The sequence below is a fragment of the Schistocerca gregaria genome, chromosome 8 (genome assembly GCF_023897955.1).
Source record: "Schistocerca gregaria isolate iqSchGreg1 chromosome 8, iqSchGreg1.2, whole genome shotgun sequence".
Taxonomy (NCBI): Eukaryota; Metazoa; Arthropoda; class Insecta; order Orthoptera; family Acrididae; genus Schistocerca; species Schistocerca gregaria.
The window spans coordinates 110,575,390-110,596,562 of NC_064927.1; the positions used below are offsets into that span (position 1 = coordinate 110,575,390).

The following is a 21,173-nucleotide window of genomic DNA, read 5'->3' on the forward strand; positions in this document are numbered from 1 at the left end:
TGAATCAAAACACCCCAGCAGTCGCTCTGGGCGTAATAATCGAGCTCGGCACAGTCTGCAAATAAAATAATTTTAGCAGAGCGTGGTTTCGATCAACGGACCTCTGGGTTATGGGCCCAGCACGCTTCCACTGCGCCACTCTGCTGTGCGTTGATGCTCTGTCTCTTCGCTAAGTGAAGAGGGACACTTGGAAAGTGTTGCCTGCGTCGCTTTCACACGCCTGTCCTTAGTTGCGTATCATCTCGTACAGCTCTCAGCTTGACTTGTCTCGACTTTGCTCGACTGACGCTACGCTGACGCTTGCAGGCAGCGATATTTACCACGATCGCGTCGACATGCAGCTGCGAGATGCACAGGAGTAACAAAGCACTCCACGATGCGGCGACATACGAAATCCACTGCCCAGCTACGCGTCGCAACTAACAAAATACCGACTCTGCCAGGATTCGAACCTGGAATCTTCTGATCCGTAGTAAGACGCGTTATCCGTTGCGCCACAGAGCCACTGGCAGCAGTTTCGATTACTAGACAAGGGCACTTCGCTAAGACACGTGTTCTCCATGGCTCAGCAAGCTCCCAAGGAAGGTAGCTCTCGTTCAGCTGCGTGGCCACAGTGCGCCTGCAGAGCTTAGAGCTTGCCACACATCTGCGTTCACTGTTCGACAGGTAGCGGAAGGCAAGGCGCGCTATTTGCTGCGTTTTCTCGACGACCAGAGCCCGTTGATGTGCATGTAAGCGTAGCATATGAAACAAGAATAGCACGAAGCATTCGTATGGCATCAGGTGGCGATCATATGTTTCTGTGTGCACCACTGGTTTACAGCAAAGTGAATAGCGCAAACTGAGAGCACTGGGTTGTAGTCCCAGTGGCGCAGTTGGTTAGCCCACGGTACCTATAAGCAGTAGCCGTGAGCAATGCCGGGATTGTGAATTCGAGCCTCACGGTGAGCATAATTTTATTTCGTAGCAGCATTCTGTGACAGCAACAGGAGGCTAGTTTTCAGATGTATCAGCTATTTGAGTTACATAATTGTGTATTCGAGACACTAGCTGCGTCTTCCTCGGTAGTATAGTGGTTAGTATCCCCGCCTGTCACGCGGGAGACCGCGGTCCGATTCCCCGCCAGGCGGCATATCCGATTTTTAGTTGCAGCACTATCACCCGCCGAACTTAGTGAAGGACGTTGGCGGCTATTAGCACCATGTGTCTATCACACTGGCAACTGCCTACAGCTCATCCTCGGTAGTATAGTGGTTAGTATCCCCGCCTGTCACGCGGGAGACCGGGGTTCGATTCCCCGCCGGGGAGATGCGATTTTTATCTCACAAACCTGCTAGAGTGTTGCTCGTGCGTGGGTCGGAAGATCAAGGAGTATAGGTGGTGCAAAAACATAAACAAAAGCTACAATTTAGGAAGTGGTTCTCGCATTCTTCACACGAGGAGAATTACGAGGTTTGCTGTTGAATCTGAATCAAAACACCCCAGCAGTCGCTCTGGGCGTAATAATCGAGCTCGGCACAGTCTGCAAATAAAATAATTTTAGCAGAGCGTGGTTTCGATCAACGGACCTCTGGGTTATGGGCCCAGCACGCTTCCACTGCGCCACTCTGCTGTGCGTTGACGCTCTGTCTCTTCGCTAAGTGAAGAGGGACACTTGGAAAATGTTGCCTGCGTCGCTTTCACACGCCTGTCCTTAGTTGCGTATCATCTCGTACAGCTCTCAGCTTGACTTGTCTCGACTTTGCTCGACTGACGCTACGCTGACGCTTGCAGGCAGCGATATTTACCACGATCGCGTCGACATGCAGCTGCGAGATGCACAGGAGTAACAAAGCACTCCACGATGCGGCGACATACGAAATCCACTGCCCAGCTACGCGTCGCAACTAACAAAATACCGACTCTGCCAGGATTCGAACCTGGAATCTTCTGATCCGTAGTCAGACGCGTTATCCGTTGCGCCACAGAGCCACTGGCAGCAGTTTCGATTACTAGACAAGGGCACTTCGCTAAGACACGTGTTCTCCATGGCTCAGCAAGCTCCCAAGGAAGGTAGCTCTCGTTCAGCTGCGTGGCCACAGTGCGCCTGCAGAGCTTAGAGCTTGCCACACATCTGCGTTCACTGTTCGACAGGTAGCGGAAGGCAAGGCGCGCTATTTGCTGCGTTTTCTCGACGACCAGAGCCCGTTGATGTGCATGTAAGCGTAGCATATGAAACAAGAATAGCACGAAGCATTCGTATGGCATCAGGTGGCGATCATATGTTTCTGTGTGCACCACTGGTTTACAGCAAAGTGAATAGCGCAAACTGAGAGCACTGGGTTGTAGTCCCAGTGGCGCAGTTGGTTAGCCCACGGTACCTATAAGCAGTAGCCGTGAGCAATGCCGGGATTGTGAATTCGAGCCTCACGGTGAGCATAATTTTATTTCGTAGCAGCATTCTGTGACAGCAACAGGAGGCTAGTTTTCAGATGTATCAGCTATTTGAGTTACATAATTGTGTATTCGAGACACTAGCTGCGTCTTCCTCGGTAGTATAGTGGTTAGTATCCCCGCCTGTCACGCGGGAGACCGCGGTCCGATTCCCCGCCAGGCGGCATATCCGATTTTTAGTTGCAGCGCTATCACCCGCCGAACTTAGTGAAGGACGTTGGCGGCTATTAGCACCATGTGTCTATCACACTGGCAACTGCCTACAGCTCATCCTCGGTAGTATAGTGGTTAGTATCCCCGCCTGTCACGCGGGAGACCGGGGTTCGATTCCCCGCCGGGAAGATGCGATTTTTATCTCACAAACCTGCTAGAGTGTTGCTCGTGCGTGGGTCGGAAGATCAAGGAGTATAGGTGGTGCAAAAACATAAACAAAAGCTACAATTTAGGAAGTGGTTCTCGCATTCTTCACACGAGGAGAATTACGAGGTTTGCTGTTGAATCTGAATCAAAACACCCCAGCAGTCGCTCTGGGCGTAATAATCGAGCTCGGCACAGTCTGCAAATAAAATAATTTTAGCAGAGCGTGGTTTCGATCAACGGACCTCTGGGTTATGGGCCCAGCACGCTTCCACTGCGCCACTCTGCTGTGCGTTGATGCTCTGTCTCTTCGCTAAGTGAAGAGGGACACTTGGAAAGTGTTGCCTGCGTCGCTTTCACACGCCTGTCCTTAGTTGCGTATCATCTCGTACAGCTCTCAGCTTGACTTGTCTCGACTTTGCTCGACTGACGCTACGCTGACGCTTGCAGGCAGCGATATTTACCACGATCGCGTCGACATGCAGCTGCGAGATGCACAGGAGAAACAAAGCACTCCACGATGCGGCGACATACGAAATCCACTGCCCAGCTACGCGTCGCAACTAACAAAATACCGACTCTGCCAGGATTCGAACCTGGAATCTTCTGATCCGTAGTCAGACGCGTTATCCGTTGCGCCACAGAGCCACTGGCAGCAGTTTCGATTACTAGACAAGGGCACTTCGCTAAGACACGTGTTCTCCATGGCTCAGCAAGCTCCCAAGGAAGGTAGCTCTCGTTCAGCTGCGTGGCCACAGTGCGCTGCAGAGCTTAGAGCTTGCCACACATCTGCGTTCACTGTTCGACAGGTAGCGGAAGGCAAGGCGCGCTATTTGCTGCGTTTTCTCGACGACCAGAGCCCGTTGATGTGCATGTAAGCGTAGCATATGAAACAAGAATAGCACGAAGCATTCGTATGGCATCAGGTGGCGATCATATGTTTCTGTGTGCACCACTGGTTTACAGCAAAGTGAATAGCGCAAACTGAGAGCACTGGGTTGTAGTCCCAGTGGCGCAGTTGGTTAGCCCACGGTACCTATAAGCAGTAGCCGTGAGCAATGCCGGGATTGTGAATTCGAGCCTCACGGTGAGCATAATTTTATTTCGTAGCAGCATTCTGTGACAGCAACAGGAGGCTAGTTTTCAGATGTATCAGCTATTTGAGTTACATAATTGTGTATTCGAGACACTAGCTGCGTCTTCCTCGGTAGTATAGTGGTTAGTATCCCCGCCTGTCACGCGGGAGACCGCGGTCCGATTCCCCGCCAGGCGGCATATCCGATTTTTAGTTGCAGCACTATCACCCGCCGAACTTAGTGAAGGACGTTGGCGGCTATTAGCACCATGTGTCTATCACACTGGCAACTGCCTACAGCTCATCCTCGGTAGTATAGTGGTTAGTATCCCCGCCTGTCACGCGGGAGACCGGGGTTCGATTCCCCGCCGGGGAGATGCGATTTTTATCTCACAAACCTGCTAGAGTGTTGCTCGTGCGTGGGTCGGAAGATCAAGGAGTATAGGTGGTGCAAAAACATAAACAAAAGCTACAATTTAGGAAGTGGTTCTCGCATTCTTCACACGAGGAGAATTACGAGGTTTGCTGTTGAATCTGAATCAAAACACCCCAGCAGTCGCTCTGGGCGTAATAATCGAGCTCGGCACAGTCTGCAAATAAAATAATTTTAGCAGAGCGTGGTTTCGATCAACGGACCTCTGGGTTATGGGCCCAGCACGCTTCCACTGCGCCACTCTGCTGTGCGTTGATGCTCTGTCTCTTCGCTAAGTGAAGAGGGACACTTGGAAAGTGTTGCCTGCGTCGCTTTCACACGCCTGTCCTTAGTTGCGTATCATCTCGTACAGCTCTCAGCTTGACTTGTCTCGACTTTGCTCGACTGACGCTACGCTGACGCTTGCAGGCAGCGATATTTACCACGATCGCCTCGACATGCAGCTGCGATATGCACAGGAGTAACAAAGCACTCCACGATGCGGCGACATACGAAATCCACTGCCCAGCTACGCGTCGCAACTAACAAAATACCGACCCTGCCAGGATTCGAACCTGGAATCTTCTGATCCGTAGTCAGACGCGTTATCCGTTGCGCCACAGAGCCACTGGCAGCAGTTTCTATTACTAGACAAGGGCACTTCGCTAAGACACGTGTTCTCCATGGCTCAGCAAGCTCCCAAGGAAGGTAGCTCTCGTTCAGCTGCGTGGCCACAGTGCGCCTGCAGAGCTTAGAGCTTGCCACACATCTGCGTTCACTGTTCGACAGGTAGCGGAAGGCAAGGCGCGCTATTTGCTGCGTTTTCTCGACGACCAGAGCCCGTTGATGTGCATGTAAGCGTAGCATATGAAACAAGAATAGCACGAAGCATTCGTATGGCATCAGGTGGCGATCATATGTTTCTGTGTGCACCACTGGTTTACAGCAAAGTGAATAGCGCAAACTGAGAGCACTGGGTTGTAGTCCCAGTGGCGCAGTTGGTTAGCCCACGGTACCTATAAGCAGTAGCCGTGAGCAATGCCGGGATTGTGAATTCGAGCCTCACGGTGAGCATAATTTTATTTCGTAGCAGCACTCTGTGACAGCAACAGGAGGCTAGTTTTCAGATGTATCAGCTATTTGAGTTACATAATTGTGTATTCGAGACACTAGCTGCGTCTTCCTCGGTAGTATAGTGGTTAGTATCCCCGCCTGTCACGCGGGAGACCGCGGTCCGATTCCCCGCCAGGCGGCATATCCGATTTTTAGTTGCAGCACTATCACCCGCCGAACTTAGTGAAGGACGTTGGCGGCTATTAGCACCATGTGTCTATCACACTGGCAACTGCCTACAGCTCATCCTCGGTAGTATAGTGGTTAGTATCCCCGCCTGTCACGCGGGAGACCGGGGTTCGATTCCCCGCCGGGGAGATGCGATTTTTATCTCACAAACCTGCTAGAGTGTTGCTCGTGCGTGGGTCGGAAGATCAAGGAGTATAGGTGGTGCAAAAACATAAACAAAAGCTACAATTTAGGAAGTGGTTCTCGCATTCTTCACACGAGGAGAATTACGAGGTTTGCTGTTGAATCTGAATCAAAACACCCCAGCAGTCGCTCTGGGCGTAATAATCGAGCTCGGCACAGTCTGCAAATAAAATAATTTTAGCAGAGCGTGGTTTCGATCAACGGACCTCTGGGTTATGGGCCCAGCACGCTTCCACTGCGCCACTCTGCTGTGCGTTGATGCTCTGTCTCTTCGCTAAGTGAAGAGGGACACTTGGAAAGTGTTGCCTGCGTCGCTTTCACACGCCTGTCCTTAGTTGCGTATCATCTCGTACAGCTCTCAGCTTGACTTGTCTCGACTTTGCTCGACTGACGCTACGCTGACGCTTGCAGGCAGCGATATTTACCACGATCGCCTCGACATGCAGCTGCGATATGCACAGGAGTAACAAAGCACTCCACGATGCGGCGACATACGAAATCCACTGCCCAGCTACGCGTCGCAACTAACAAAATACCGACCCTGCCAGGATTCGAACCTGGAATCTTCTGATCCGTAGTCAGACGCGTTATCCGTTGCGCCACAGAGCCACTGGCAGCAGTTTCGATTACTAGACAAGGGCACTTCGCTAAGACACGTGTTCTCCATGGCTCAGCAAGCTCCCAAGGAAGGTAGCTCTCGTTCAGCTGCGTGGCCACAGTGCGCCTGCAGAGCTTAGAGCTTGCCACACATCTGCGTTCACTGTTCGACAGGTAGCGGAAGGCAAGGCGCGCTATTTGCTGCGTTTTCTCGACGACCAGAGCCCGTTGATGTGCATGTAAGCGTAGCATATGAAACAAGAATAGCACGAAGCATTCGTATGGCATCAGGTGGCGATCATATGTTTCTGTGTGCACCACTGGTTTACAGCAAAGTGAATAGCGCACACTGAGAGCACTGGGTTGTAGTCCCAGTGGCGCAGTTGGTTAGCCCACGGTACCTATAAGCAGTAGCCGTGAGCAATGCCGGGATTGTGAATTCGAGCCTCACGGTGAGCATAATTTTATTTCGTAGCAGCATTCTGTGACAGCAACAGGAGGCTAGTTTTCAGATGTATCAGCTATTTGAGTTACATAATTGTGTATTCGAGACACTAGCTGCGTCTTCCTCGGTAGTATAGTGGTTAGTATCCCCGCCTGTCACGCGGGAGACCGGGGTTCGATTCCCCGCCGGGGAGATGCGATTTTTATCTCACAAACCTGCTAGAGTGTTGCTCGTGCGTGGGTCGGAAGATCAAGGAGTATAGGTGGTGCAAAAACATAAACAAAAGCTACAATTTAGGAAGTGGTTCTCGCATTCTTCACACGAGGAGAATTACGAGGTTTGCTGTTGAATCTGAATCAAAACACCCCAGCAGTCGCTCTGGGCGTAATAATCGAGCTCGGCACAGTCTGCAAATAAAATAATTTTAGCAGAGCGTGGTTTCGATCAACGGACCTCTGGGTTATGGGCCCAGCACGCTTCCACTGCGCCACTCTGCTGTGCGTTGATGCTCTGTCTCTTCGCTAAGTGAAGAGGGACACTTGGAAAGTGTTGCCTGCGTCGCTTTCACACGCCTGTCCTTAGTTGCGTATCATCTCGTACAGCTCTCAGCTTGACTTGTCTCGACTTTGCTCGACTGACGCTACGCTGACGCTTGCAGGCAGCGATATTTACCACGATCGCGTCGACATGCAGCTGCGAGATGCACAGGAGAAACAAAGCACTCCACGATGCGGCGACATACGAAATCCACTGCCCAGCTACGCGTCGCAACTAACAAAATACCGACTCTGCCAGGATTCGAACCTGGAATCTTCTGATCCGTAGTCAGACGCGTTATCCGTTGCGCCACAGAGCCACTGGCAGCAGTTTCGATTACTAGACAAGGGCACTTCGCTAAGACACGTGTTCTCCATGGCTCAGCAAGCTCCCAAGGAAGGTAGCTCTCGTTCAGCTGCGTGGCCACAGTGCGCTGCAGAGCTTAGAGCTTGCCACACATCTGCGTTCACTGTTCGACAGGTAGCGGAAGGCAAGGCGCGCTATTTGCTGCGTTTTCTCGACGACCAGAGCCCGTTGATGTGCATGTAAGCGTAGCATATGAAACAAGAATAGCACGAAGCATTCGTATGGCATCAGGTGGCGATCATATGTTTCTGTGTGCACCACTGGTTTACAGCAAAGTGAATAGCGCAAACTGAGAGCACTGGGTTGTAGTCCCAGTGGCGCAGTTGGTTAGCCCACGGTACCTATAAGCAGTAGCCGTGAGCAATGCCGGGATTGTGAATTCGAGCCTCACGGTGAGCATAATTTTATTTCGTAGCAGCACTCTGTGACAGCAACAGGAGGCTAGTTTTCAGATGTATCAGCTATTTGAGTTACATAATTGTGTATTCGAGACACTAGCTGCGTCTTCCTCGGTAGTATAGTGGTTAGTATCCCCGCCTGTCACGCGGGAGACCGCGGTCCGATTCCCCGCCAGGCGGCATATCCGATTTTTAGTTGCAGCACTATCACCCGCCGAACTTAGTGAAGGACGTTGGCGGCTATTAGCACCATGTGTCTATCACACTGGCAACTGCCTACAGCTCATCCTCGGTAGTATAGTGGTTAGTATCCCCGCCTGTCACGCGGGAGACCGGGGTTCGATTCCCCGCCGGGGAGATGCGATTTTTATCTCACAAACCTGCTAGAGTGTTGCTCGTGCGTGGGTCGGAAGATCAAGGAGTATAGGTGGTGCAAAAACATAAACAAAAGCTACAATTTAGGAAGTGGTTCTCGCATTCTTCACACGAGGAGAATTACGAGGTTTGCTGTTGAATCTGAATCAAAACACCCCAGCAGTCGCTCTGGGCGTAATAATCGAGCTCGGCACAGTCTGCAAATAAAATAATTTTAGCAGAGCGTGGTTTCGATCAACGGACCTCTGGGTTATGGGCCCAGCACGCTTCCACTGCGCCACTCTGCTGTGCGTTGATGCTCTGTCTCTTCGCTAAGTGAAGAGGGACACTTGGAAAGTGTTGCCTGCGTCGCTTTCACACGCCTGTCCTTAGTTGCGTATCATCTCGTACAGCTCTCAGCTTGACTTGTCTCGACTTTGCTCGACTGACGCTACGCTGACGCTTGCAGGCAGCGATATTTACCACGATCGCCTCGACATGCAGCTGCGATATGCACAGGAGTAACAAAGCACTCCACGATGCGGCGACATACGAAATCCACTGCCCAGCTACGCGTCGCAACTAACAAAATACCGACCCTGCCAGGATTCGAACCTGGAATCTTCTGATCCGTAGTCAGACGCGTTATCCGTTGCGCCACAGAGCCACTGGCAGCAGTTTCGATTACTAGACAAGGGCACTTCGCTAAGACACGTGTTCTCCATGGCTCAGCAAGCTCCCAAGGAAGGTAGCTCTCGTTCAGCTGCGTGGCCACAGTGCGCCTGCAGAGCTTAGAGCTTGCCACACATCTGCGTTCACTGTTCGACAGGTAGCGGAAGGCAAGGCGCGCTATTTGCTGCGTTTTCTCGACGACCAGAGCCCGTTGATGTGCATGTAAGCGTAGCATATGAAACAAGAATAGCACGAAGCATTCGTATGGCATCAGGTGGCGATCATATGTTTCTGTGTGCACCACTGGTTTACAGCAAAGTGAATAGCGCACACTGAGAGCACTGGGTTGTAGTCCCAGTGGCGCAGTTGGTTAGCCCACGGTACCTATAAGCAGTAGCCGTGAGCAATGCCGGGATTGTGAATTCGAGCCTCACGGTGAGCATAATTTTATTTCGTAGCAGCATTCTGTGACAGCAACAGGAGGCTAGTTTTCAGATGTATCAGCTATTTGAGTTACATAATTGTGTATTCGAGACACTAGCTGCGTCTTCCTCGGTAGTATAGTGGTTAGTATCCCCGCCTGTCACGCGGGAGACCGGGGTTCGATTCCCCGCCGGGGAGATGCGATTTTTATCTCACAAACCTGCTAGAGTGTTGCTCGTGCGTGGGTCGGAAGATCAAGGAGTATAGGTGGTGCAAAAACATAAACAAAAGCTACAATTTAGGAAGTGGTTCTCGCATTCTTCACACGAGGAGAATTACGAGGTTTGCTGTTGAATCTGAATCAAAACACCCCAGCAGTCGCTCTGGGCGTAATAATCGAGCTCGGCACAGTCTGCAAATAAAATAATTTTAGCAGAGCGTGGTTTCGAACAACGGACCTCTGGGTTATGGGCCCAGCACGCTTCTACTGCGCCACTCTGCTGTGCGTTGATGCTCTGTCTCTTCGCTAAGTGAAGAGGGACACTTGGAAAGTGTTGCCTGCGTCGCTTTCACACGCCTGTCCTTAGTTGCGTATCATCTCGTACAGCTCTCAGCTTGACTTGTCTCGACTTTGCTCGACTGACGCTACGCTGACGCTTGCAGGCAGCGGCATTTACCACCATCACCTCGACATGCAGCTGCGAGATGCACAGGAATAACACTGCACTCCTCGATGCGGCGACATACGAAATCCACTGCCGAGCTGCGCGTTGGCAACTAACAAATTGCCGACCGTGCCAGGATCAGAAGCTGGAATCTTCCGATCCGTTGTCAGACGCGTTATCCCTTGCGCCATGGGGCCACGGACTGTGTCTCGTTCTACGAGACAAGTAAACCTCTCTAAGAAACGTGTTCTTCAAGGCTCTGCAAGCTCCCAAGGAAGGCACTTCTCGTCCAGCGGCGTGGTCGCGGTGCGCTTGCAGAGCTTGGACCTTGCCACATATCTGCGCCCGCTGTTCGACAGGTAGCAGGAGGCAAGGCGCGCGTTTTTCTGCGTTTTTTCGTTGACTAGAGGCAGTTGATGTGCATGTAAGCGTAGCATATGAAACACGAATAGCACGAAGCATTCGTAGTTAGGTGCCAAAGTCGCAGTGTGGCCGCAGGTGGCGATCGTATGTATTTGTGGCCACCACTGGTTTGCAGCAAAGTGAATATGGCTAATTGAGAGCGTTTGGCTGTAGCCCCAGTGGCGCAATTGGTTAGCGCACGGTACTTATAAGGCAGTAGCCGTGAGCAATGCCGGGGTTGTGAGTTCGAGCCTCACCTGGGGCATACTTTTATGTCGTAACAGCTGACAGCATCTGGAGGCTAGATTTCAGATGTATCAGCTACGCCAACAAGTTTAATGTGCGTTATATGCGGTAGGTGCGTCTTCCTCGGTAGTATAGTGGTTAGTATCCCCGCCTGTCACGCGGGAGACCATGGTTCGATTCCCCGCCGGGGAGGCGCGATTTTTATCTCACAAATCTGCTCGAGTGTTGCGCGTGTGGGGCGGAAGAGCATTAACTTTGCCATTAACTTGCTGCAAAATGCTACATCGTAGGAAGTAGTTCTCGCATTCCTCACACTTTCTAATTATGGGGTTCGCTGTTAATGCCGACTCTCCACGCGTAGTAATCGATCTCGACACAATCAGCAAAAGATATAATTTTAGCAGAGCGTGGTTTCTATCCACGGACCTCTGGGTTATGGGCCCAGCACGCTTCCACTGCGCCACTCTGCTGTGTGGGGGTGTTCTAGCTCTTCGTCACATCACGTGGGACACTTGGACAGTGTTGTCTGCGTGGCTTTCACACGCGTACATTTAATTGCGCAACATCTCCTACAGCTCTCAGCTTGACTTGTCTCGACTTTGCTCGACTGACGCTACGCTGACGCTTGCAGGCAGCGGCATTTACCACCATCACCTCGACATGCAGCTGCGAGATGCACAGGAATAACACTGCACTCCTCGATGCGGCGACATACGAAATCCACTGCCGAGCTGCGCGTTGGCAACTAACAAATTGCCGACCGTGCCAGGATCAGAAGCTGGAATCTTCCGATCCGTTGTCAGACGCGTTATCCCTTGCGCCATAGGGCCACGGACTGTGTCTCGTTCTACGAGACAAGTGCACCTCTCTAAGAAACGTGTTCTTCAGGGCTCTGCAAGCTCCCAAGGAAGGCACTTCTCGTCCAGCGGCGTGGTCGCGGTGCGCTTGCAGAGCTTGGACCTTGCCACATATCTGCGCCCGCTGTTCGACAGGTAGCAGGAGGCAAGGCGCGCGTTTTTCTGCGTTTTTTCGTTGACTAGAGGCAGTTGATGTGCATGTAAGCGTAGCATATGAAACACGAATAGCACGAAGCATTCGTAGTTAGGTGCCAAAGTCGCAGTGTGGCCGCAGGTGGCGATCGTATGTATTTGTGGCCACCACTGGTTTGCAGCAAAGTGAATATGGCTAATTGAGAGCGTTTGGCTGTAGCCCCAGTGGCGCAATTGGTTAGCGCACGGTACTTATAAGGCAGTAGCCGTGAGCAATGCCGGGGTTGTGAGTTCGAGCCTCACCTGGGGCATACTTTTATGTCGTAACAGCTGACAGCATCTGGAGGCTAGATTTCAGATGTATCAGCTACGCCAACAAGTTTAATGTGCGTTATATGCGGTAGGTGCGTCTTCCTCGGTAGTATAGTGGTTAGTATCCCCGCCTGTCACGCGGGAGACCATGGTTCGATTCCCCGCCGGGGAGGCGCGATTTTTATCTCACAAATCTGCTAGAGTGTTGCGCGTGTGGGGCGGAAGAGCATTAACTTTGCCATTAACTTGCTGCAAAATGCTACATCGTAGGAAGTAGTTCTCGCATTCCTCACACTTTCTAATTATGGGGTTCGCTGTTAATGCCGACTCTCCACGCGTAGTAATCGATCTCGACACAATCAGCAAAAGATATAATTTTAGCAGAGCGTGGTTTCTATCCACGGACCTCTGGGTTATGGGCCCAGCACGCTTCCACTGCGCCACTCTGCTGTGTGGGGGTGTTCTAGCTCTTCGTCACATCACGTGGGACACTTGGACAGTGTTGTCTGCGTGGCTTTCACACGCGTACATTTAATTGCGCAACATCTCCTACAGCTCTCAGCTTGACTTGTCTCGACTTTGCTCGACTGACGCTACGCTGACGCTTGCAGGCAGCGGCATTTACCACCATCACCTCGACATGCAGCTGCGAGATGCACAGGAATAACACTGCACTCCTCGATGCGGCGACATACGAAATCCACTGCCGAGCTGCGCGTTGGCAACTAACAAATTGCCGACCGTGCCAGGATCAGAAGCTGGAATCTTCCGATCCGTTGTCAGACGCGTTATCCCTTGCGCCATAGGGCCACAGACTGTGTCTCGTTCTACGAGACAAGTGCACCTCTCTAAGAAACGTGTTCTTCAGGGCTCTGCAAGCTCCCAAGGAAGGCACTTCTCGTCCAGCGGCGTGGTCGCGGTGCGCTTGCAGAGCTTGGACCTTGCCACATATCTGCGCCCGCTGTTCGACAGGTAGCAGGAGGCAAGGCGCGCGTTTTTCTGCGTTTTTTCGTTGACTAGAGGCAGTTGATGTGCATGTAAGCGTAGCATATGAAACACGAATAGCACGAAGCATTCGTAGTTAGGTGCCAAAGTCGCAGTGTGGCCGCAGGTGGCGATCGTATGTATTTGTGGCCACCACTGGTTTGCAGCAAAGTGAATATGGCTAATTGAGAGCGTTTGGCTGTAGCCCCAGTGGCGCAATTGGTTAGCGCACGGTACTTATAAGGCAGTAGCCGTGAGCAATGCCGGGGTTGTGAGTTCGAGCCTCACCTGGGGCATACTTTTATGTCGTAACAGCTGACAGCATCTGGAGGCTAGATTTCAGATGTATCAGCTACGCCAACAAGTTTAATGTGCGTTATATGCGGTAGGTGCGTCTTCCTCGGTAGTATAGTGGTTAGTATCCCCGCCTGTCACGCGGGAGACCATGGTTCGATTCCCCGCCGGGGAGGCGCGATTTTTATCTCACAAATCTGCTCGAGTGTTGCGCGTGTGGGGCGGAAGAGCATTAACTTTGCCATTAACTTGCTGCAAAATGCTACATCGTAGGAAGTAGTTCTCGCATTCCTCACACTTTCTAATTATGGGGTTCGCTGTTAATGCCGACTCTCCACGCGTAGTAATCGATCTCGACACAATCAGCAAAAGATATAATTTTAGCAGAGCGTGGTTTCTATCCACGGACCTCTGGGTTATGGGCCCAGCACGCTTCCACTGCGCCACTCTGCTGTGTGGGGGTGTTCTAGCTCTTCGTCACATCACGTGGGACACTTGGACAGTGTTGTCTGCGTGGCTTTCACACGCGTACATTTAATTGCGCAACATCTCCTACAGCTCTCAGCTTGACTTGTCTCGACTTTGCTCGACTGACGCTACGCTGACGCTTGCAGGCAGCGGCATTTACCACCATCACCTCGACATGCAGCTGCGAGATGCACAGGAATAACACTGCACTCCTCGATGCGGCGACATACGAAATCCACTGCCGAGCTGCGCGTTGGCAACTAACAAATTGCCGACCGTGCCAGGATCAGAAGCTGGAATCTTCCGATCCGTTGTCAGACGCGTTATCCCTTGCGCCATAGGGCCACAGACTGTGTCTCGTTCTACGAGACAAGTGCACCTCTCTAAGAAACGTGTTCTTCAGGGCTCTGCAAGCTCCCAAGGAAGGCACTTCTCGTCCAGCGGCGTGGTCGCGGTGCGCTTGCAGAGCTTGGACCTTGCCACATATCTGCGCCCGCTGTTCGACAGGTAGCAGGAGGCAAGGCGCGCGTTTTTCTGCGTTTTTTCGTTGACTAGAGGCAGTTGATGTGCATGTAAGCGTAGCATATGAAACACGAATAGCACGAAGCATTCGTAGTTAGGTGCCAAAGTCGCAGTGTGGCCGCAGGTGGCGATCGTATGTATTTGTGGCCACCACTGGTTTGCAGCAAAGTGAATATGGCTAATTGAGAGCGTTTGGCTGTAGCCCCAGTGGCGCAATTGGTTAGCGCACGGTACTTATAAGGCAGTAGCCGTGAGCAATGCCGGGGTTGTGAGTTCGAGCCTCACCTGGGGCATACTTTTATGTCGTAACAGCTGACAGCATCTGGAGGCTAGATTTCAGATGTATCAGCTACGCCAACAAGTTTAATGTGCGTTATATGCGGTAGGTGCGTCTTCCTCGGTAGTATAGTGGTTAGTATCCCCGCCTGTCACGCGGGAGACCATGGTTCGATTCCCCGCCGGGGAGGCGCGATTTTTATCTCACAAATCTGCTCGAGTGTTGCGCGTGTGGGGCGGAAGAGCATTAACTTTGCCATTAACTTGCTGCAAAATGCTACATCGTAGGAAGTAGTTCTCGCATTCCTCACACTTTCTAATTATGGGGTTCGCTGTTAATGCCGACTCTCCACGCGTAGTAATCGATCTCGACACAATCAGCAAAAGATATAATTTTAGCAGAGCGTGGTTTCTATCCACGGACCTCTGGGTTATGGGCCCAGCACGCTTCCACTGCGCCACTCTGCTGTGTGGGGGTGTTCTAGCTCTTCGTCACATCACGTGGGACACTTGGACAGTGTTGTCTGCGTGGCTTTCACACGCGTACATTTAATTGCGCAACATCTCCTACAGCTCTCAGCTTGACTTGTCTCGACTTTGCTCGACTGACGCTACGCTGACGCTTGCAGGCAGCGGCATTTACCACCATCACCTCGACATGCAGCTGCGAGATGCACAGGAATAACACTGCACTCCTCGATGCGGCGACATACGAAATCCACTGCCGAGCTGCGCGTTGGCAACTAACAAATTGCCGACCGTGCCAGGATCAGAAGCTGGAATCTTCCGATCCGTTGTCAGACGCGTTATCCCTTGCGCCATAGGGCCACAGACTGTGTCTCGTTCTACGAGACAAGTGCACCTCTCTAAGAAACGTGTTCTTCAGGGCTCTGCAAGCTCCCAAGGAAGGCACTTCTCGTCCAGCGGCGTGGTCGCGGTGCGCTTGCAGAGCTTGGACCTTGCCACATATCTGCGCCCGCTGTTCGACAGGTAGCAGGAGGCAAGGCGCGCGTTTTTCTGCGTTTTTTCGTTGACTAGAGGCAGTTGATGTGCATGTAAGCGTAGCATATGAAACACGAATAGCACGAAGCATTCGTAGTTAGGTGCCAAAGTCGCAGTGTGGCCGCAGGTGGCGATCGTATGTATTTGTGGCCACCACTGGTTTGCAGCAAAGTGAATATGGCTAATTGAGAGCGTTTGGCTGTAGCCCCAGTGGCGCAATTGGTTAGCGCACGGTACTTATAAGGCAGTAGCCGTGAGCAATGCCGGGGTTGTGAGTTCGAGCCTCACCTGGGGCATACTTTTATGTCGTAACAGCTGACAGCATCTGGAGGCTAGATTTCAGATGTATCAGCTACGCCAACAAGTTTAATGTGCGTTATATGCGGTAGGTGCGTCTTCCTCGGTAGTATAGTGGTTAGTATCCCCGCCTGTCACGCGGGAGACCATGGTTCGATTCCCCGCCGGGGAGGCGCGATTTTTATCTCACAAATCTGCTCGAGTGTTGCGCGTGTGGGGCGGAAGAGCATTAACTTTGCCATTAACTTGCTGCAAAATGCTACATCGTAGGAAGTAGTTCTCGCATTCCTCACACTTTCTAATTATGGGGTTCGCTGTTAATGCCGACTCTCCACGCGTAGTAATCGATCTCGACACAATCAGCAAAAGATATAATTTTAGCAGAGCGTGGTTTCTATCCACGGACCTCTGGGTTATTGGCCCAGCACGCTTCCACTGCGCCACTCTGCTGTGTGGGGGTGTTCTAGCTCTTCGTCACATCACGTGGGACACTTGGACAGTGTTGTCTGCGTGGCTTTCACACGCGTACATTTAATTGCGCAACATCTCCTACAGCTCTCAGCTTGACTTGTCTCGACTTTGCTCGACTGACGCTACGCTGACGCTTGCAGGCAGCGGCATTTACCACCATCACCTCGACATGCAGCTGCGAGATGCACAGGAATAACACTGCACTCCTCGATGCGGCGACATACGAAATCCACTGCCGAGCTGCGCGTTGGCAACTAACAAATTGCCGACCGTGCCAGGATCAGAAGCTGGAATCTTCCGATCCGTTGTCAGACGCGTTATCCCTTGCGCCATAGGGCCACAGACTGTGTCTCGTTCTACGAGACAAGTGCACCTCTCTAAGAAACGTGTTCTTCAGGGCTCTGCAAGCTCCCAAGGAAGGCACTTCTCGTCCAGCGGCGTGGTCGCGGTGCGCTTGCAGAGCTTGGACCTTGCCACATATCTGCGCCCGCTGTTCGACAGGTAGCAGGAGGCAAGGCGCGCGTTTTTCTGCGTTTTTTCGTTGACTAGAGGCAGTTGATGTGCATGTAAGCGTAGCATATGAAACACGAATAGCACGAAGCATTCGTAGTTAGGTGCCAAAGTCGCAGTGTGGCCGCAGGTGGCGATCGTATGTATTTGTGGCCACCACTGGTTTGCAGCAAAGTGAATATGGCTAATTGAGAGCGTTTGGCTGTAGCCCCAGTGGCGCAATTGGTTAGCGCACGGTACTTATAAGGCAGTAGCCGTGAGCAATGCCGGGGTTGTGAGTTCGAGCCTCACCTGGGGCATACTTTTATGTCGTAACAGCTGACAGCATCTGGAGGCTAGATTTCAGATGTATCAGCTACGCCAACAAGTTTAATGTGCGTTATATGCGGTAGGTGCGTCTTCCTCGGTAGTATAGTGGTTAGTATCCCCGCCTGTCACGCGGGAGACCATGGTTCGATTCCCCGCCGGGGAGGCGCGATTTTTATCTCACAAATCTGCTCGAGTGTTGCGCGTGTGGGGCGGAAGAGCATTAACTTTGCCATTAACTTGCTGCAAAATGCTACATCGTAGGAAGTAGTTCTCGCATTCCTCACACTTTCTAATTATGGGGTTCGCTGTTAATGCCGACTCTCCACGCGTAGTAATCGATCTCGACACAATCAGCAAAAGATATAATTTTAGCAGAGCGTGGTTTCTATCCACGGACCTCTGGGTTATGGGCCCAGCACGCTTCCACTGCGCCACTCTGCTGTGTGGGGGTGTTCTAGCTCTTCGTCACATCACGTGGGACACTTGGACAGTGTTGTCTGCGTGGCTTTCACACGCGTACATTTAATTGCGCAACATCTCCTACAGCTCTCAGCTTGACTTGTCTCGACTTTGCTCGACTGACGCTACGCTGACGCTTGCAGGCAGCGGCATTTACCACCATCACCTCGACATGCAGCTGCGAGATGCACAGGAATAACACTGCACTCCTCGATGCGGCGACATACGAAATCCACTGCCGAGCTGCGCGTTGGCAACTAACAAATTGCCGACCGTGCCAGGATCAGAAGCTGGAATCTTCCGATCCGTTGTCAGACGCGTTATACCTTGCGCCATAGGGCCACGGACTGTGTCTCGTTCTACGAGACAAGTGCACCTCTCTAAGAAACGTGTTCTTCAGGGCTCTGCAAGCTCCCAAGGAAGGCACTTCTCGTCCAGCGGCGTGGTCGCGGTGCGCTTGCAGAGCTTGGACCTTGCCACATATCTGCGCCCGCTGTTCGACAGGTAGCAGGAGGCAAGGCGCGCGTTTTTCTGCGTTTTTTCGTTGACTAGAGGCAGTTGATGTGCATGTAAACGTAGCATATGAAACACGAATAGCACGAAGCATTCGTAGTTAGGTGCCAAAGTCGCAGTGTGGCCGCAGGTGGCGATCGTATGTATTTGTGGCCACCACTGGTTTGCAGCAAAGTGAATATGGCTAATTGAGAGCGTTTGGCTGTAGCCCCAGTGGCGCAATTGGTTAGCGCACGGTACTTATAAGGCAGTAGCCGTGAGCAATGCCGGGGTTGTGAGTTCGAGCCTCACCTGGGGCATACTTTTATGTCGTAACAGCTGACAGCATCTGGAGGCTAGATTTCAGATGTATCAGCTACGCCAACAAGTTTAATGTGCATTATATGCGGAAGGTGCGACTTCCTCGGTAGTATAGTGTTTAGTATCCCCGCCTGTCACGCGGGAGACCGGGGTTCGATTCCCCGCCGGGGAGGCGCGATTTTTATCTCACAAATCTGCTCGAGTGTTGCGCGTGTGGGGCGGAAGAGCATTAACTTTGCCATTAACTTGCTGCAAAATGCTACATCGTAGGAAGTAGTTCTCGCATTCCTCACACTTTCTAATTATGGGGTTCGCTGTTAATGCCGACTCTCCACGCGTAGTAATCGATCTCGACACAATCAGCAAAAGATATAATTTTAGCAGAGCGTGGTTTCTATCCACGGACCTCTGGGTTATGGGCCCAGCACGCTTCCACTGCGCTACTCTGCTGTGTGGGGGTGTTCTAGCTCTTCGTCACATCACGTGGGACACTTGGACAGTGTTGTCTGCGTGGCTTTCACACGCGTACATTTAATTGCGCAACATCTCCTACAGCTCTCAGCTTGACTTGTCTCGACTTTGCTCGACTGACGCTACGCTGACGCTTGCAGGCAGCGGCATTTACCACCATCACCTCGACATGCAGCTGCGAGATGCACAGGAATAACACTGCACTCCTCGATGCGGCGACATACGAAATCCACTGCCGAGCTGCGCGTTGGCAACTAACAAATTGCCGACCGTGCCAGGATCAGAAGCTGGAATCTTCCGATCCGTTGTCAGACGCGTTATCCCTTGCGCCATAGGGCCACGGACTGTGTCTCGTTCTACGAGACAAGTGCACCTCTCTAAGAAACGTGTTCTTCAGGGCTCTGCAAGCTCCCAAGGAAGGCACTTCTCGTCCAGCGGCGTGGTCGCGGTGCGCTTGCAGAGCTTGGACCTTGCCACATATCTGCGCCCGCTGTTCGACAGGTAGCAGGAGGCAAGGCGCGCGTTTTTCTGCGTTTTTTCGTTGACTAGAGGCAGTTGATGTGCATGTAAGCGTAGCATATGAAACACGAATAGCACGAAGCATTCGTAGTTAGGTGCCAAAGTCGCAGTGTGGCCGCAGGTGGCGATCGTATGTATTTGTGGCCACCACTGGTTTGCAGCAAAGTGAATATGGCTAATTGAGAGCGTTTGGCTGTAGCCCCAGTGGCGCAATTGGTTAGCGCACGGTACTTATAAGGCAGTAGCCGTGAGCAATGCCGGGGTTGTGAGTTCGAGCCTCACCTGGGGCATACTTTTATGTCGTAACAGCTGACAGCATCTGGAGGCTAGATTTCAGATGTATCAGCTACGCCAACAAGTTTAATGTGCATTATATGCGGTAGGTGCGACTTCCTCGGTAGTATAGTGTTTAGTATCCCCGCCTGTCACGCGGGAGACCGGGGTTCGATTCCCCGCCGGGGAGGCGCGATTTTTATCTCACAAATCTGCTCGAGTGTTGCGCGTGTGGGGCGGAAGAGCATTAACTTTGCCATTAACTTGCTGCAAAATGCTACATCGTAGGAAGTAGTTCTCGCATTCCTCACACTTTCTAATTATGGGGTTCGCTGTTAATGCCGACTCTCCACGCGTAGTAATCGATCTCGACACAATCAGCAAAAGATATAATTTTAGCAGAGCGTGGTTTCTATCCACGGACCTCTGGGTTATGGGCCCAGCACGCTTCCACTGCGCCACTCTGCTGTGTGGGGGTGTTCTAGCTCTTCGTCACATCACGTGGGACACTTGGACAGTGTTGTCTGCGTGGCTTTCACACGCGTACATTTAATTGCGCAACATCTCCTACAGCTCTCAGCTTGACTTGTCTCGACTTTGCTCGACTGACGCTACGCTGACGCTTGCAGGCAGCGGCATTTACCACCATCACCTCGACATGCAGCTGCGAGATGCACAGGAATAACACTGCACTCCTCGATGCGGCGACATACGAAATCCACTGCCGAGCTGCGCGTTGGCAACTAACAAATTGCCGACCGTGCCAGGATCAGAAGCTGGAATCTTCCGATCCGTTGTCAGACGCGTTATCCCTTGCGCCATAGGGCCACGGACTGTGTCTCGTTCTACGAGACAAGTGCACCTCTCTAAGAAACGTGTTCTTCAGGGCTCTGCAAGCTCCCAAGGAAGGCACTTCTCGTCCAGCGGCGTGGTCGCGGTGCGCTTGCAGAGCTTGGACCTTGCCACATATCTGCGCCCGCTGTTCGACAGGTAGCAGGAGGCAAGGCGCGCGTTTTTCTGCGTTTTTTCGTTGACTAGAGGCAGTTGATGTGCATGTAAGCGTAGCATATGAAACACGAATAGCACGAAGCATTCGTAGTTAGGTGCCAAAGTCGCAGTGTGGCCGCAGGTGGCGATCGTATGTATTTGTGGCCACCACTGGTTTGCAGCAAAGTGAATATGGCTAATTGAGAGCGTTTGGCTGTAGCCCCAGTGGCGCAATTGGTTAGCGCACGGTACTTATAAGGCAGTAGCCGTGAGCAATGCCGGGGTTGTGAGTTCGAGCCTCACCTGGGGCATACTTTTATGTCGTAACAGCTGACAGCATCTGGAGGCTA

General features: G+C 52.1%; 33 non-coding genes across 33 annotated transcripts; 18 read left to right on the forward strand and 15 right to left on the reverse strand.

Moving 5' to 3' along the window:
• Positions 1-431: 431 nt before the first annotated feature.
• Positions 432-504, reverse strand: Trnar-acg (transfer RNA arginine (anticodon ACG)). Its single transcript has one exon. It is a non-coding gene; the product is annotated as a tRNA-Arg (tRNA).
• A 732-nt stretch (positions 505-1,236) lies between these two features.
• Trnad-guc (transfer RNA aspartic acid (anticodon GUC)) lies at positions 1,237-1,308 on the forward strand. The gene has a single exon. It is a non-coding gene; the product is annotated as a tRNA-Asp (tRNA).
• Positions 1,309-1,898: 590 nt separating this feature from the next.
• Trnar-acg (transfer RNA arginine (anticodon ACG)) lies at positions 1,899-1,971 on the reverse strand. The gene has a single exon. It is a non-coding gene; the product is annotated as a tRNA-Arg (tRNA).
• A 732-nt stretch (positions 1,972-2,703) lies between these two features.
• Positions 2,704-2,775, forward strand: Trnad-guc (transfer RNA aspartic acid (anticodon GUC)). The gene has a single exon. It is a non-coding gene; the product is annotated as a tRNA-Asp (tRNA).
• Positions 2,776-3,365: 590 nt separating this feature from the next.
• On the reverse strand, positions 3,366-3,438 carry Trnar-acg (transfer RNA arginine (anticodon ACG)). The gene has a single exon. It is a non-coding gene; the product is annotated as a tRNA-Arg (tRNA).
• Positions 3,439-4,169: 731 nt separating this feature from the next.
• On the forward strand, positions 4,170-4,241 carry Trnad-guc (transfer RNA aspartic acid (anticodon GUC)). The gene has a single exon. It is a non-coding gene; the product is annotated as a tRNA-Asp (tRNA).
• Positions 4,242-4,831: 590 nt separating this feature from the next.
• On the reverse strand, positions 4,832-4,904 carry Trnar-acg (transfer RNA arginine (anticodon ACG)). Its single transcript has one exon. It is a non-coding gene; the product is annotated as a tRNA-Arg (tRNA).
• Positions 4,905-5,636: 732 nt separating this feature from the next.
• Positions 5,637-5,708, forward strand: Trnad-guc (transfer RNA aspartic acid (anticodon GUC)). Its single transcript has one exon. It is a non-coding gene; the product is annotated as a tRNA-Asp (tRNA).
• A 590-nt stretch (positions 5,709-6,298) lies between these two features.
• On the reverse strand, positions 6,299-6,371 carry Trnar-acg (transfer RNA arginine (anticodon ACG)). Its single transcript has one exon. It is a non-coding gene; the product is annotated as a tRNA-Arg (tRNA).
• Positions 6,372-6,925: 554 nt separating this feature from the next.
• Positions 6,926-6,997, forward strand: Trnad-guc (transfer RNA aspartic acid (anticodon GUC)). Its single transcript has one exon. It is a non-coding gene; the product is annotated as a tRNA-Asp (tRNA).
• Positions 6,998-7,587: 590 nt separating this feature from the next.
• On the reverse strand, positions 7,588-7,660 carry Trnar-acg (transfer RNA arginine (anticodon ACG)). The gene has a single exon. It is a non-coding gene; the product is annotated as a tRNA-Arg (tRNA).
• A 731-nt stretch (positions 7,661-8,391) lies between these two features.
• Trnad-guc (transfer RNA aspartic acid (anticodon GUC)) lies at positions 8,392-8,463 on the forward strand. The gene has a single exon. It is a non-coding gene; the product is annotated as a tRNA-Asp (tRNA).
• A 590-nt stretch (positions 8,464-9,053) lies between these two features.
• On the reverse strand, positions 9,054-9,126 carry Trnar-acg (transfer RNA arginine (anticodon ACG)). The gene has a single exon. It is a non-coding gene; the product is annotated as a tRNA-Arg (tRNA).
• Positions 9,127-9,680: 554 nt separating this feature from the next.
• Positions 9,681-9,752, forward strand: Trnad-guc (transfer RNA aspartic acid (anticodon GUC)). The gene has a single exon. It is a non-coding gene; the product is annotated as a tRNA-Asp (tRNA).
• Positions 9,753-10,794: 1,042 nt separating this feature from the next.
• Positions 10,795-10,886, forward strand: Trnai-uau (transfer RNA isoleucine (anticodon UAU)). The gene is given in 2 exon segments: positions 10,795-10,832; positions 10,851-10,886. It is a non-coding gene; the product is annotated as a tRNA-Ile (tRNA).
• Positions 10,887-11,265: 379 nt separating this feature from the next.
• Positions 11,266-11,337, reverse strand: Trnam-cau (transfer RNA methionine (anticodon CAU)). The gene has a single exon. It is a non-coding gene; the product is annotated as a tRNA-Met (tRNA).
• A 738-nt stretch (positions 11,338-12,075) lies between these two features.
• Trnai-uau (transfer RNA isoleucine (anticodon UAU)) lies at positions 12,076-12,167 on the forward strand. Its single transcript is given in 2 exon segments — positions 12,076-12,113; positions 12,132-12,167. It is a non-coding gene; the product is annotated as a tRNA-Ile (tRNA).
• Positions 12,168-12,546: 379 nt separating this feature from the next.
• Positions 12,547-12,618, reverse strand: Trnam-cau (transfer RNA methionine (anticodon CAU)). The gene has a single exon. It is a non-coding gene; the product is annotated as a tRNA-Met (tRNA).
• Positions 12,619-13,356: 738 nt separating this feature from the next.
• Positions 13,357-13,448, forward strand: Trnai-uau (transfer RNA isoleucine (anticodon UAU)). Its single transcript is given in 2 exon segments — positions 13,357-13,394; positions 13,413-13,448. It is a non-coding gene; the product is annotated as a tRNA-Ile (tRNA).
• Positions 13,449-13,827: 379 nt separating this feature from the next.
• Positions 13,828-13,899, reverse strand: Trnam-cau (transfer RNA methionine (anticodon CAU)). The gene has a single exon. It is a non-coding gene; the product is annotated as a tRNA-Met (tRNA).
• A 738-nt stretch (positions 13,900-14,637) lies between these two features.
• Positions 14,638-14,729, forward strand: Trnai-uau (transfer RNA isoleucine (anticodon UAU)). The gene is given in 2 exon segments: positions 14,638-14,675; positions 14,694-14,729. It is a non-coding gene; the product is annotated as a tRNA-Ile (tRNA).
• Positions 14,730-15,108: 379 nt separating this feature from the next.
• On the reverse strand, positions 15,109-15,180 carry Trnam-cau (transfer RNA methionine (anticodon CAU)). The gene has a single exon. It is a non-coding gene; the product is annotated as a tRNA-Met (tRNA).
• A 738-nt stretch (positions 15,181-15,918) lies between these two features.
• Trnai-uau (transfer RNA isoleucine (anticodon UAU)) lies at positions 15,919-16,010 on the forward strand. Its single transcript is given in 2 exon segments — positions 15,919-15,956; positions 15,975-16,010. It is a non-coding gene; the product is annotated as a tRNA-Ile (tRNA).
• A 379-nt stretch (positions 16,011-16,389) lies between these two features.
• Trnai-aau (transfer RNA isoleucine (anticodon AAU)) lies at positions 16,390-16,461 on the reverse strand. Its single transcript has one exon. It is a non-coding gene; the product is annotated as a tRNA-Ile (tRNA).
• A 738-nt stretch (positions 16,462-17,199) lies between these two features.
• Positions 17,200-17,291, forward strand: Trnai-uau (transfer RNA isoleucine (anticodon UAU)). Its single transcript is given in 2 exon segments — positions 17,200-17,237; positions 17,256-17,291. It is a non-coding gene; the product is annotated as a tRNA-Ile (tRNA).
• A 379-nt stretch (positions 17,292-17,670) lies between these two features.
• On the reverse strand, positions 17,671-17,742 carry Trnam-cau (transfer RNA methionine (anticodon CAU)). The gene has a single exon. It is a non-coding gene; the product is annotated as a tRNA-Met (tRNA).
• A 738-nt stretch (positions 17,743-18,480) lies between these two features.
• Trnai-uau (transfer RNA isoleucine (anticodon UAU)) lies at positions 18,481-18,572 on the forward strand. Its single transcript is given in 2 exon segments — positions 18,481-18,518; positions 18,537-18,572. It is a non-coding gene; the product is annotated as a tRNA-Ile (tRNA).
• Positions 18,573-18,673: 101 nt separating this feature from the next.
• Positions 18,674-18,745, forward strand: Trnad-guc (transfer RNA aspartic acid (anticodon GUC)). Its single transcript has one exon. It is a non-coding gene; the product is annotated as a tRNA-Asp (tRNA).
• A 206-nt stretch (positions 18,746-18,951) lies between these two features.
• Trnam-cau (transfer RNA methionine (anticodon CAU)) lies at positions 18,952-19,023 on the reverse strand. Its single transcript has one exon. It is a non-coding gene; the product is annotated as a tRNA-Met (tRNA).
• A 738-nt stretch (positions 19,024-19,761) lies between these two features.
• On the forward strand, positions 19,762-19,853 carry Trnai-uau (transfer RNA isoleucine (anticodon UAU)). The gene is given in 2 exon segments: positions 19,762-19,799; positions 19,818-19,853. It is a non-coding gene; the product is annotated as a tRNA-Ile (tRNA).
• Positions 19,854-19,954: 101 nt separating this feature from the next.
• On the forward strand, positions 19,955-20,026 carry Trnad-guc (transfer RNA aspartic acid (anticodon GUC)). Its single transcript has one exon. It is a non-coding gene; the product is annotated as a tRNA-Asp (tRNA).
• A 206-nt stretch (positions 20,027-20,232) lies between these two features.
• Trnam-cau (transfer RNA methionine (anticodon CAU)) lies at positions 20,233-20,304 on the reverse strand. The gene has a single exon. It is a non-coding gene; the product is annotated as a tRNA-Met (tRNA).
• Positions 20,305-21,042: 738 nt separating this feature from the next.
• On the forward strand, positions 21,043-21,134 carry Trnai-uau (transfer RNA isoleucine (anticodon UAU)). The gene is given in 2 exon segments: positions 21,043-21,080; positions 21,099-21,134. It is a non-coding gene; the product is annotated as a tRNA-Ile (tRNA).
• The last annotated feature ends 39 nt before the right edge of the window (positions 21,135-21,173 follow it).